Here is a 10802-nt window from a genome sequence, read left to right on the forward strand (position 1 = left end):
AACCCGATACATTTTTTAATGGATTTCTCTGATTAAATGGAGGTATCCTTTCTAGCTCGAATTACACCTTAATAATGGTCTCTGAGTCCAGTAACATAAGACATGTTTGTGTTCATGTCTATATATTTATGTCAGCTATGTATAAAGAATTTTTTCTTTGAAGCAGATTCATCTTTTATAATGGGAGAAATCATGATAAAGCAGAGTACTAATTAATTGGCCTTCTGGCTTTTCAGACTCGGCTCTAATGATAATGTGGACACATTATTAATTTAGAGAAAAAGATATGAGAATAGTAAGTAAGAACTCGGCAACATTTTTGAATTCAATACAATAGTGCATAACGGAGATCTTGACTTGTCTTGTTATCTACCTGCTGCTAATTTGTTTGCGTTAAATGTTTCCGACCTTGTTACAACCCTCAAACAGCAAAAACATTTGGAACTATTGTAGAGAGTTTAGTAGCATAAGAATTATTGATGTATTAAGATGAAATTACTCTAATAATTACATATATAATTTAGTAATAAATAATATTTAAGGGGTAACTGTTAAATAACTTGAAATGACAAGGCTCAATTCTCTCAAGTTCCAGTCTGTTCATCCTGGGATCAATCGACGCCATTTAGATCATGAACATACAGAAAAATTTAAATGAATCTCCATGCCTAAGTATTTGTAAAACTTGCAGGATCAATTGATGCTATCGGTAAATTGCAAAGGTTTAAAAAGCGTTTATCACGTCATTGTAAAACAGCTAAAAAAACCGTGCTATGTTCATATAGCACCGATAATGTTATAATTTTTATGATCTGAAAACACTATAGTGCGCTATTTAGAATCTTACTAAATTGACACACTCAATTTCACGTGTCCTCGTAGCGGATACTATGAACGAATATTCAATCAAATCATTTTATAATTAATGCATATATAAACAACACGAGTAAAACAATATTATAATAATAATTTGTAAAAAAATTAGGTATAAATAGTATGTTGTTTATGTACCAAAAATGTAGGTACAAGCAGGGCCGAGCTTGGATGTAGGATATATAGTGAAAAGTAATTTTATAATTGTTTTGACACATAAGATTTTTTTTTTAAATTTTGTTTTACAAGTATAATTTAGAAGCAAGTTGTACAAAATTTTGGAGACAATGTCTCTCTCTGCAAATATGTGACTTTTTTCGTTGAGATCTAAATATGCTTCTATTTATTTATTTTTTCTCCTTTCTCTCTTTCTCTCTTCAAAATCAATAGAGAATGGAGTTCGCTATACTAAAAAAGTGAGGTTTATTGGAATCATTGATGAACAGCAGTCTAAGTCTTCTATATAAACACTTGGTTGATCTATATAAACACCTGGTTCATTTATATAAGCACCTAAAGATATTATCTCAAGAAAAGTAGCAAATTTTGATCCCTTGTTGGGTATAAGGAAGATGGGGCTTAGATTGTCATTGGCCCAAAATCAGTTTGATGTCCAGTCATAATCGTTCAATTTGTTTTAAGATTCGTATACACAGCTTTAAGATTTGTGCGGATAAAAATGTGCGTAAAACTTAACACTAGATGGTTATGATTAGATTTCGGACCAATTTTTTATCTGATGCTCATCAGTTCTTGAGTACAAATATTTGGACGATAATTTATTTAGCCGTCACGGGTGAATTTAGGGGTGCAAACGAATTGGATGTTATTCGACTGTATCTGAAAATTTGATACGGATATCCGATATCCCTGCGGATACGGATAAGGATATGGTTTTAAATTTTAATTATCTGTATCCGAATAATAGATATATACTATATAGTTTTGATACTAGTATCATATCCGTGCATTGCAACGGAAACATATTATAAGATTGAGGAAAATAAAAAGACCTTTTTGTTTGACATTCACACAAAATTAAGAAAAAAATATAATTAAATGAAGAGGAGGGTTCAAATGCCTCCATTTTTAAAAACTTTAATAACTCAAAATTGAAAACTTAAAAATCAAAATAAAATCTTTGGATATGATCTACATCATTTTATCTATGCACTTATAATTTTTTTTGACATTTTAACTTTGTTTTGGTTGTCATCAAGAGCTCAGAAAAACGTACTAATGTAGATAATTTCTAGACATTAATTTTTCAACTAATTGATTCACATAAAAAGAAAATCAAAATGTGATATTTTTTTTAGCACATAGATAAAATAGCATAGATCACATCTAACGGTTTTATTTTGAAGTTTATGATTTAAATTTGAGTTATTAACGTTTTAAAAATGAAGGCATGGTGGAGGCATTTGAATCCTCATCTTAAATGAAAATAAAAGGCAAAAATGAGAAAAAGTAGATATCCAAATAATAAATAACAATAAAAGAAACTACGACAAATGAAAAAAAATAGATCGAATATAATATGAAGTATCATTGCGATTTAATATCTAATTTTCTCCACAAGCAAGACAAGCAAGACATGTAATTAAACGATTTAGAGGAGAAATAATATGTAAATAAATAAAATTAGAAAAGATATAATTAAATGATTCAAATAAGGATTTTTTTTCTCTCTCTCTCTATATATATATATATAGAGTAAGGCTACGCTACTTCGCGAATTAAACGAGTTGTTTTAATTCGCACTCATATCTCTAGTTTCGAAGTCCAAATAGCCGATCCAAACAGTTAGATGTTTAATCTATATTAAAATGTGCTTGGAGACCAAATTTTATATTTTTTTAAATTTTTTTACTATTTATTAAGATGGTTTGAAAATTGTTGTTTTTTAATGGTGCAGAATTTTAATAAAAACAGCGATTTTCAAACCATCTGAATAAATAGTAAAAAAATTCAAAAAAATGTAAAATTTGGTCTCCAAGCACATTTTAATATAGATTAAATATCTAATGGTTTGAATCGGTTATTTGGACTTCGAAACTAGAGATATGAACGCGAATAAAAACAACCCGTTTAATTCTTGAAGTAGCGTATCCTTACTCTCTCTCTCTCTATATATATATATATATGAGGGTGGTTCAAATGCCTCCATTTTTAAAAACTTAAATAACTCAAAATTTACAACTTAAACATCAAAATAAAACCGTTAGATGTGATCTATGTTATTTTCTCTATGTGCCCATAAAAAATTATGACATTTTGATTTTATCTATGCACATGAATCAATAAGTTGAAAAATCAATGTCTAGAAATTATCCACATTTGTATACATTTTTACAAGCTCAAAATGACAATTAAAACAAAGTTGAAATGCCATAATTTTTTACATGTGCATAGATAAAATGATATAGTTCATATCCAACTTTTTTTAAAATTTTAAGATTTAAATTTTGAGTTATTAAAGTTTTAAAAAATGGAGGCATGATGGAGGCACAAAAAATAGAGGCATTTGAACCCTCCTCTCTCTCTCTCTCACTCTCTCTCTATATATATATATTAAGATAAAAAAGATATGATTGTTTCCATCAGCACAATATATGCTATTCATATATTCACAAAGATATATTAGCCCTAAATAAAATCCCAAAAAATATGATAATTTTCATTTTTATTGTTGAAACTATGGAGAGGAGAAATGAAATGGAGGAAACGAAAAAATAAGGAAATAATTTAATTGCAAGAATTGGAGATCGTTGTAAAGAGAAATAAGGAAACGAATCGCTAGGGATTCATTCAATTTTATTTTAATAGTGACAAATCATGTATCAGTTCTTGTAGCGAGTTTGTTTTTAACTAAATTTAGACTTTTACACATAATATAGATGTATTTAATCAAAACAAGATATATTATGTGATTGAAGGGCTGATATTCAATTTGAAAGTTCATTTTTCAATCTCAGTTGTTGGCGGATCAGGACAACTACGTGCAGAATATAAGAATGGAGATATATTATGAAAAAAATTATGTTATCTACTATTATAAAAAACAGATATCCGTATCCAGTTAATATCTGATCCGTATCTATCTAATATTTGATCTGAAAAATAAAAACAGATACATATCCGTTTGGATATGATTTTACCACTATCTGATCCGTTTGCACCCTAGGTGAATTTCTTTTTCTTTCTTAAGAAAGTGGACCCCGAGTTTTTGCACATTTTTGTTTCTATTTTTTAATCGTACGGAGCTACTATCTTATTATAAAATAGTAAAAATAGTTGGAAGGGACAAATATTAAAAAAAATGCGTTGTGTTTATTATCACGCGGATAATTTGATAATATATATCATCTGTGGCCTTTTCTTTTGATATCTCATATATTATTATATACTGCAGGTTATTGTTTATACAGCATGACAGAAAACAAATTAAATTTAGTGAAAAGTATTATAACATAACTCATGCAATCAGATGAGAAAAGAAAACTCATAACATGCTCTACCACCTATAATATTATAAATATCATCAGCTTTTGCAAAGGTATCAGTTTAATTTTAACTGCTGAACTTTATTGACTTAATCAATTGCTTCATCTAATGTAAATGATTCAAAGTTATTATAGCATCTTTGGTAATGTTTACTCTGACCGTAGATGGTCCACGTCAATCATTTGGTACGAGCAGAAAGGTCCAATTTAAAGAGCAAAAGTCGTAATGAATATGCACTCGGGGGGCGGGGCGAGAGTTGATGCAATACCGTGGTCTCAGACTTAACGAGTCTCCAGTTTTTGATTTAATTTCCAACTTTGATTAGTCAAGGAAGTAAACTACGTGTAGGTTTTTTTTTTTCCCCCCAACAATCGAGGACCGGCACTGGTACAGGAGACCGCGCTTGGCTTCAAGATCCAAGAGGTCAAAAAAAAAAAAAATTGTATTTAAAAAGAAAAAAAAAATAATCTGTATAATTGGTTCAAATTTTTCAAGAAATAGATATAATCTATTGATATCAATAAAAAAAAATGAGATCCGCTAATACACTTTTATAAGTACTTCAATAAGTACTATATGCTTATAAATCATTTTTATGTTTTAAAAGTTCATATAATCGATCCAAACAGTTCAACATAATATCTATATTAAAACATGCTGATGTGATTTTTACTACACAAGTAATAAATCCTAATTTACACTCAATTCGGTTGCAAGTGTACAACATTGTCAAGTAGTACTTAGGGATCGTCTCCACAGGGACAAGTCGGAATATCAAATCTAACCTAACAATTTAATTTAGTAAAAGAAAGTAAAAAAGGTTTTTGTTTGTTCAAAGGTTGGTTTGGTTTCGATTAAAATGAATTAAACTAAAGTCTTAAAGCAAAATCTGAGTTTTTAACAAGTATGAGAAATTAGGGTTTCTTAGGGTTCCTATCCACTAGTGTTATGACTAATTGGTTTATTAAATTTGTTCTTTTAGTTATGAAGGCACAGTTGGGTGTTGTAGGTACAAAGGGATATCTCTATATTAATATCATCTTTAAATTAGAATAAACGTCACCTCTCGGTACTTGGCTACCCTAATCTAAAGTCATTAAGTTCTTACTGTCCCAATAAATCTAGAAAACTATCTTTCACCTCTCGGTACTTGGCACAATTCTCTAAACTATTAGGTAAAGCCCGTATAAGACAAGCGTCACCTCTCGGTACCTAGCCTATCGAATACCCTATTCCTTATGGTCTGGACCTAATATTCAATTTCTCAATTGCAAATACCAAATCCTAGGGTTTTATGTGATTTCGATTAAGTCCTCACAATCAATTAAAATAAAGAATATATCATAACAAAGAACAAGAATATATAAAATAAAACCAACTAAATCATAACAAATGTTTCAAGTACAACCCTAATCAACCCTAGAAAAGCCCTTAGCCAGCCATGGCTAAGATACAAATCAAATCAAAAGAATAAAAGAGTTCCAAAGGAAAGAAAATAATAAAACCGATTGATCAATGATCTCTTCTTCCTTCTTCTCTCTTCTAGCTTTTCCTTGCTCTTCCTTGTTGAAACCCTAGAAATTCTGCCTAAAAAACGTACTCAATCTATTCTACAGGTCCCCCTTTTATAACCCCTCCAAAACCTAGAAATAACCAACCAAAAATAGCAAATTCGGGCCCTGAACCGACCTAGTTGCGGGCCGCAGTGCATGGAGGAAGTTAACAGACTGCGCAGAAAAATCTGAAGAGTCATTGCGGGCCGCAATGGATTTGGTTGCGGGCCGCAATGGGTGTGCTGGAATGAAGATGCTGTGCTGGAGAAGTCATTGCGGGCCGCAATGAGTTTGGTTGCGGGCCGCAATGGATGTGCAGAAATGCTCTGGCTTGCTTGGTTCTGGCTTGCTTGGTTGCGGACCGCAATGGATCCATTCCGGGCCGCAATGAATGTTGGCAGAAGCTCCAATCTTCGTGCTAACTCACCCGTTTTGCTTCGTTAAGCTCCAAACACTTGATTACCTGTAGAACAAACATAACTAGAGCAATAACTTGAACTTTTGGACATTTCTAACCTAATTAAACCTAATTTAATCAAAACTTGGCTTAATTTACATAACAAACCCTAGGTTTCAATAGATATAATTTCAGCTTATCACATGCTTGGAGACTAAATTTTACATTTTTTTTAAGATTGGTAGAAAATCATTATTCACAAAATTCTAGACTATTAAAAATAATGATTTTCTACCAATCTTAAAAAATAGTAAAAATAATCCAAAATATGTAACATTTGATTTCTAAGCATGTTTTAATATGGATATCATGTTGAACAGCTCGGGTCGACTGTTTGGACTTTGAAAATGTAAAAATAACTTATAAACATATGGTGGTGAAATACTTATAGAAGCGTATTACCTGGTCTTATAAACAAATTGTATATGCAAATGGCCCAAACTTTTCTTCCGCTTCGGATTCCAAAATCTTTAGAACTGGCTCTACGATTTAGTATCTTCCAAAATTTAAAAATTAAAATTAATTTTTTTTAATTTTATAACAGTAAGATTACATTACAACCACCTCAACGTTTATTTTTCCATTATTTTTTACTGCTTGATTTTAATTTTTATACTAAATTAATTCAAAATTTTATAAATTTGATATGTAAACAAATCACTCGTGAAATAGATATGTATTAACGGTTGTATTCATCATTAGAGTTTTCATTAACGAATTTGGTAAGTTTAAGAACATCCTAATTCTACTTATGATGTTTTAATAACTTTAAAACATGAGGTTGATTTTGTACACTCATATCTATTTTATAAATGAGAAAAGATTTCCATCCACCATCTACTGTTCACATTTTGTCCACAGATCTTATCCACTCTCATTTAACTAATTTTAACGGCTTGGTCCCACCTTCCAACGGGTATTCAAATCTTTTTCCATATTTCGCCTATTTAAATATTCATTATTCTTCCAATCTGATCGTCTCTTTCTTTTTGTAATCTCATTTTCAAAACAAAACCTCTCATCTCTCCTCTCTCTCTCTCACCTCTCGCCTCTGTTGATTTTGCTTTCTGTTTGCCATGGATGAAAGAGGGATGATCTCGCCTTCAATTCAGCCAAAAGACCCAAAAAGATCACCAGGAAGCAAGCAATTAGTTATCGCTTCTCTCTCTATCTATTTTCAAAGACTACGATCTTTTCTTTTCATTAATTTTTGTCCAACTTTTCAAGTACCAGATCGATTTGTGCAAGAAGGTCATGGAGGAAAATGTAATTGTCTACCTAGGCATTGGATGTGGTAAAACCCATATAGCCGTGCTCTTGATGTACGAACTAGGTGACCTCATAAGAAAACCTAGTAAAGAGGCGTGTATATTTCCGACGCCAACAGTGCCTCTTGTCAGACATGTAAAAGCATTTACGGCTCATTTAGTGTGTACGGAGACTTTCTCTTTAACAGCTATCGTTTTGTCGGATGCGACAGCCGTGACAGCAACGAGATAATGTCTTATCCCCGCTTTGTGGATCTAGTTGAAGAGACATTGACAATTAGTGCATTTCTGTTATTTTTAGTACCTAATCTTTTTCTTTCTTTGTGGCATTTTACGGATATTAAGATAATTGCATAATCTCTCCATTATCTAGTTTAGTTTTACGGAGATTCTGGTTGATCTTGATTCGATCTGGTAATAATTTGAGTTTGATTTAATTTGATCTAATATGTCAGCTGTCGATCTGGTCTGGTTTTCTAATTTTTGATGGATCGACTGTTCATCTTGTTGTTTTACAATATTGACATTGTTGTTTTACGGTATTCATCTTGTGGCTTTACAGTATTTATCTTATGGCTATACAGTATTTTACAAAATATGTCAAACAGGGAGGCTGAATTCGTAATGTCGTTGATTTGAATTTTCTGATTTAAGAATTTACAAGATTCGATATTTTGTTTTATAATATTCGATTTCACTTTTGAAAGAAGAACACGACGAATCATCTATCATCTTCATCATTTGCGATTTGGATTGAAGAGCAGTAGCGAACATCATTTGCGATTCGACAGATATATTTTTGTGCTGAATATTATGGTTGTGTTAAATATATGCTTTTGAACTGTTATTTTTTGTTGAACAATGATGTATTATAGTAATTAATTAGATGGTCGCGCAAACTTGAGAAAAGCTTGGAGGGCAACAATAAATAAAATTTAATTGCTTATTTTTTAAAACCATAGATATAATTAAAATATTCATTTGATTGATATAGATTTTTGAAACCATGGATCTCCATTAGTCGGAGAAACCTTTTAAGTTGGTACACTGTTTTAAAAAAGTTTTTTCTTTGATCTAGTAGCAAATATAATGCTCTTAGTGTGGAAAGTCTCAGAGCAATCATTTGTGAATATTAAATACTTGGGTGACTTAATCTCCAACTTTTACCAAAAACAAAAGTTTCAAATTGTGTTTTTTGAAGTAATTGTGCTTTTCTTTCTCCATTGCAGGCATCTCTTTATTCATCGGTTTTTTGGCAGTCTGTATCTGCTTGCTCTTTTATCCTAGGAAAGATAAAAAGATATGGTTACGCACCGAAGAAAGGAAGAGAGAAAAACTTTATAGAGGTCACTCTGCATAATTTTAAATCTCTGGCTCCCAACAGGTACACTTTTTCTCTGAAATCGGAAAGATAACCAAATTTGAGTGAGTCTATGGTACTATGCATATTACGATTTGTTACCGTGCTACGGCTTTATATTTGAGTTTTCAAATCCTAACGGTCGATCCGAACCGTTCATCTTGTTCTCCATATTAATATGTGTTTGGAAACCAAATTTTACATTTTTTGAAATTTTTTTACTATTTTTTTAGATTTATTGAAAATCACTGTTTTTGGATGGTCCAGAATTTTCAGATCAAGTGATTTTTTAATCATAAAATAGGACAAGGGGGATATGCTAATGTGTTCAAGGGAAACCTCATGAACGGAAGTCCCGTTGCTGTCAAGGTATTTAAAGACCGTGAAAGTAATGGGGTCGAGTTTACCAGTGAGGTGGTGTCCATCACAAGAACTTCACACGTTAACATAGTCATTAGTCAGGCTATTAGGGTTTTCCATGAAGGGATCTAAGAGAGCTCTTATTTACGAATTCATGCCAAATGGATCACTAAAAAAGTACCTTCGTGAAAGTCAAAATTCAGCGTTGAGTAATGAAGAATGTACGAGGTGGTTCGAAATAACGGTTGGGATAGCTCGTGGGTTGGAATACTTGCACCGAGGTTGCAACACTCGCATTGTTCATTTCGATATCAAACCGCATAACATTCTACTTGATCAAGATTACTGCCCTAAAATATCAGATTTTGGTTTAGCCAAGTTTTGTCAGCCAAACGAGAGCATAATATCAGTGAGTGGAATGAGGGGAACAATAAGATACATAGCACCAGAAGTGTTTTCGAGGAACTTTGGTGTTGTATCGAGTAAATCTGATGTTTATAGGTATGGAATGATGGTGCTTGAAATGCTTGGAGGAAAGCAAGGCGAAACGGAATCATTAGACAGTACCAGTGAGACCTATTTTCCAGACTATATATACAAGTGTGTGGAGCAAAACAACATTTGCTCTGTGTGTGGTGTATCAGATTTAAGTGAAGAAATTGTTCGAAAAGTTACTATTGTTGGCTTGTGGTGTATCCAGGTGATGCCGCATTCACGACCTACAATGAGCGCCATACTTGATATGTTGGATAGAAGCATTGATGATCTGACTTTGCCACCGCCATTGAACGTTTCCCTGCCTCCAGTACTGGACCAGGGGGCTACTGATTTAACTGTGTCAATCCCCTACGGTCAACAATGAATGGAAGTAATTTATTATATTTTTGTACTATTTAATGCTTTCACAACAAAAGTTGAACCTGAGACATAAATTTTAGTGGAAATTTTTGAATAAATAGTGATATATATCCTTTCTAGCTTCAATTATGACTTAATAATGGTCTCCGTGTCTAGTAACAGACAACATGCATGTTTTTGTTCGTGTCTATGTATTTATGTTAGCTATATATGAATTAAGAACTTTTTCTTTGAAATAGCTTTCTCTTCTTTAAAGAGATAGAATCATGATGGAGCTTAGCACTAAATTGGGTTTTGGCCAATGCTTTTCAGCACAGCAAAGTGCTGGACTTAGGCCGAGCAAAAGATATGAAAACACAATAGAACTGCTAAATTAACAGTTTTTTGTTTTGTTTTGGAGTGGTGGGCGGTGGGGGGTCGGTCTTGGGATGTCAACGGGTATGATACGGGTCGGGTGGAGATATTTTCATATCTGTACCCGTTATGATAACGAAAAAAAATCTGTACCCTTACCTGTATTTTTGAATACGGTACGGGTCGGGTAAACGGATAAAAAAGTGTCATTA

At 32.2% G+C, this 10802-nt stretch overlaps 1 pseudogene; it reads left to right on the plus strand.

Moving 5' to 3' along the window:
* The first annotated feature begins 9532 nt into the window (after positions 1-9532).
* On the plus strand, positions 9533-10240 carry LOC144559939 (PR5-like receptor kinase pseudogene; annotated as a pseudogene).
* Positions 10241-10802: the final 562 nt, after the last annotated feature.

This window comes from Carex rostrata, chromosome 9, assembly GCF_964058835.1.
Source record: "Carex rostrata chromosome 9, lpCarRost1.2, whole genome shotgun sequence".
Lineage (NCBI taxonomy): Eukaryota > Viridiplantae > Streptophyta > Magnoliopsida > Poales > Cyperaceae > Carex > Carex rostrata.